Consider the following 4,134-nt stretch of genomic DNA (forward strand, 5'->3'; position numbering starts at 1 on the left):
CACTAAATGAGTGGATAAAAATGCTGTGGTACATTTATACCACAGAATACTATGCAGCAGTAAAAAAGAAGAATCTCTTACCCTTTGAAACAGCATGGAGGGACCTAGAGAGTATCATGCTAAGTAAAATAAGTCAGAGAAAGACAAGTATCACATGATCGCACTATGTGGAATCTAAGTAACAAAATAAATGGATGAACGGGGTGGATCCAGAGACATGGAAGCAATGGAACAGGGTGGGGAATCTCAGATGAAAGGCAAGAGAGGGTGGGTGGGTGGGAGGTAATCAACTAAAGACCTTGTATGCATATATGCATAACCCATGGACACAGACAATAGTGTGCTGAAGGCATGGGAAAGTAGTGGGGAGGCAGGGGGTGCAGGGGCAGGCTGGAAGAGGTCAATGGTGGGGAGTGGGGAAGTGGACATATATAATACTTTCAATAATAAATAATTTTTTAAAAAATAAAATGAAAAAGAAAAGACAAAAAGAATTACAATATAAAAATACATGAAATAAAAATACATTTCAACTCATTTATGTAAAATAGAACTTGTCCAGAAGAACAATTCTATAGCATACAGGATAAGAAAGTTGAAATTTTTTTAAAAGATGAACTCTTTAAAAGACAGTTGAAATTATTGAGCAAGTTAGTGGTAAAACTTACATCAGCCAGGAAACATTAAGTGAGCATATGCTATATGTAAGACACTGTGTTTTGAGTATCATGCCACACAACATACAACCTCTCACTTCTATCCACCTCACAGGATGAGCTTGATACTGAATGTATAGAGCTATATCCTAGCCAGAGTAGCTAATCTTTAAGTTGCCTACTTTTAATTAGAGTTTTGAGTGTAGAAGAACTGTGTTACCTTGCCTATACATTCGTCTCCTGTGCATCTTACAACACACAAGGTACACTCGTACTAAAGCCATATGTTACGTTCTGTAACTTCAGCATTACATTTTTTAAATCCTTAGACACACTATTGGAAGCCCTTACTAGACAGACCTTTCCAAACTAACCAGAACATATCCTTTTAATAAAAAATAATAGCTATGTTCTCATTTTCAAAGTTTGCGATTAAAACCTACAGTGAAAGAATCCAGCTGAGAAGAAATTTCCTTTTGGTTCAAAAACAAATGTCATTAAATTTATCGGAACAATATGAAATGAAGATGTTGTTGTTGGGTCCTTCACTTATAATGGAAACCAAATAGGCTCGTTGGCTTAGTTAAATCCATAAATTATTCGTCACGTAACATTTCAACAATAATTTTAAACATATAAAAATTAAGGTACAAAAGGAAATCCCACACTCAATGATAATCAAACTAAACAATTACACATCTTTTTGCATGTGATTTAATTGCCCAGATTTCAAAGAAAACCACATAATCTTCACATATTTCTCTTACATATTTTAGGCATGGCAGGATAGTGTTTCAAAACATAACTTGTAGTATTGGGTGCCATTCCAACTGCCGTTTCAGATCCTTTGACATGGCAGCTTAGTTTGCTAATCTTGGCTTATACTTTTAAAAACAACTTACTACAGCTATTCGTGATAGCATTCTATCCTTCTCATAGTTTATAACCTAAAAAATGCACTCTTAAATTGCTTTTGATATTGACAAAGGGCACTGTTACTTATTTTATTTTTCAACATGGAGCTAAAAGGTACATGAATCATCCTTTTGAAACTTGGAATGCAGGCACAACAGTGGATGTGAATGGAGACTAAGTAAATAATTCCTCTCATCATCTAAACTTTTTATCAGGGCACCAGCCCTGGAAAAAAAGTCACTTGCTTGGCAATAGCCTATTGTCCTAAAAAAAAAAGAAATGGTGAAAAACTGATTCCCAGAGAGCAGTTTATTTACCATAAGATGTGGCTCAGTGAAGTGTTTTTGTGTTCTGAAAATGTAACGTTAATTCTCCTGTCACAGCCTTGGGAGAACAGGCACATCGTAAACGTAGTTTTGCATTTTAGAGCTGGCCCTCATTTTATCTTAGAAAAGGGTTGTTTCTGTGTCCCATAAATTGGCATTCTTAGATGTGCAGAAATGAGAATAAGTAATTTAATAGTATCTTTGTATGACAGATCTAATATAACATATATTAGAGAACTCTTTCATTCTCCGTATGGAATTACACAGGGGAGGGAGGGTAGAAAATGAATTCCCAGGAAATGAAATTGAATTTAGCTAAAGTGATGCTTCTTTATGAAGAATTTTGAGCTCCTTCAAACTGTCAAGTCAGAGTCCAGGCTCAAGACTGCCATCTCCTTCTTAAGTGCTGAAATACAAGGAACAATATCAGGGGGGGGAATACAGAATAACAAAGCCAAAGGAAGTAGCTTCTGGACACCTAAAATTCACCAAACCCATAATTCCAATGTCAATTTTGAAAGAAAGTCTAATCACTAAGATAGTATATATGCTCTATTAAATTAACAAGTATTTTAAGCTACAAAATGACTACTATTTTCTGTGCTTCCCCCTCCCCAGCCAAGATAAAACATACAGCTTATCATGTTATTATTGGTTACAGTCTAACCTATTTTTCTTATTTTTAAGATATTTAAGGATTGAGACAACTACTAAGGTAGTCAATAAAGTCAGCCTTAAATTCAGGCAGAGTAATTGGCTGAGCCATATGTTTGGGCTCTTTATTCTCTGACTCTAATGGTTTCCTTATCTAGTAACTGATACCTGAAAACCCACCATTGCAATAGTATTTTGTTTTGTTTGTTTTTAACTTAAAGCTTTAAGCTCTATTAAAATGCAAACAGAAATGAATTTGTAATGTATTGTCAACTACATATATCTCACTGTGCATTGTTCTATTTTAGGGTGACAGTAAATTCCTGGACAGTGCCAGCTGATGCCTCTCCTCTACTTTATGGACCTTGATAAATGATATGATTTCCTAGTGTTCAGTCCTTCTTGAAGGTATGATTTAGCAGATGAGAGGAGACCATTGTGGAAAACAGAGGGCCACCACTTAACTAAGTGGGTGAAGAGAAGTAGAATGGGAATGTTAACGGGAAGAGTGCTTCTCAGGAATTATTTCAGTGTTACATTTATAGGATTTAAGGGGCAAAACCCTTGTAATTTTTGACATGCAACACAATCTCGGTTGACTATTGTAAAACTATATTTAGCTAAAATAAATGCTAAAGAACTGGATTTGTTAAAGCACTAACTTTTTGAGCAATTTTTTTTTCAAAAGAACAAATATGCTAATTTGGAATCCCTTGTTCCCAAACTGGATAGATTACTGTAGCCATTTCTCAGATCCAGAGCAAAGACGAATGAGTAGATTGCAAATCAGCCTGAAGAATCAGAGGCTGGAGAAGGCACTGTTTCATCATTTGCACTCTCACCCTGTTTAGCAAAATACGTTTTCTCCCTCTGGTATATTGAGGTCGGTGAGAGAAGCCTAGGAGGAGCCAGGAAAGTTACCTTCTCGTTAACTGTTGGATAGGTTACTCAGTGACAGAACAGCGCTGTTGACCTGACTAATACACAAAAGCCCAAATCTTTAGAGGTGGGGTTCAAACTCAAAAGGGCCACTGACCCAAGGAAGAAAAAGAGGATGTGCTCACTCTTACACAGTAGTCATAAAGGACCAATGCTCTAACAACATAAGTAGTCGAAGGAGATGCAGTGTTCAGACTTTAGAAATAGAAAATAAGATAGGAACATTTCTGTGAATCTATCAAATGAATAACACACTTCACATAGGCTACAAAATTATATTAAACTTTAATCACAAAATATAACATAATAACATTTTTATACCTTCTAAATTCAGTAATTCAAAACTTAAAGTTTTTCTTTAAGTAAAATGACTATGAAATAAATCAAACTTAAGAGAAGTTTTACCTTCCTCTAATAACTAGGGATCTACACTAATAAAAGACAAACATGCAAATTGACCATACCTTCGCTACACCTTAAGCCACGCCCACCAGCCAAGCAGAGTGACTGTATGCAAATTAACAAAACGAGATGGCGGCTGGCAGCCACAGAGCTGGAGCAAGCAAGAGGCTTGGTTTCCCCAATGATGGAGGAAGCCAAGCTTCCTGACTGCCACGGCAGCTCTGAGATCCACTCAAAACAAC

The sequence above is a fragment of the Myotis davidii genome, unplaced genomic scaffold, assembly GCF_000327345.1.
Source record: "Myotis davidii unplaced genomic scaffold, ASM32734v1 scaffold304, whole genome shotgun sequence".
NCBI lineage: Eukaryota > Metazoa > Chordata > Mammalia > Chiroptera > Vespertilionidae > Myotis > Myotis davidii.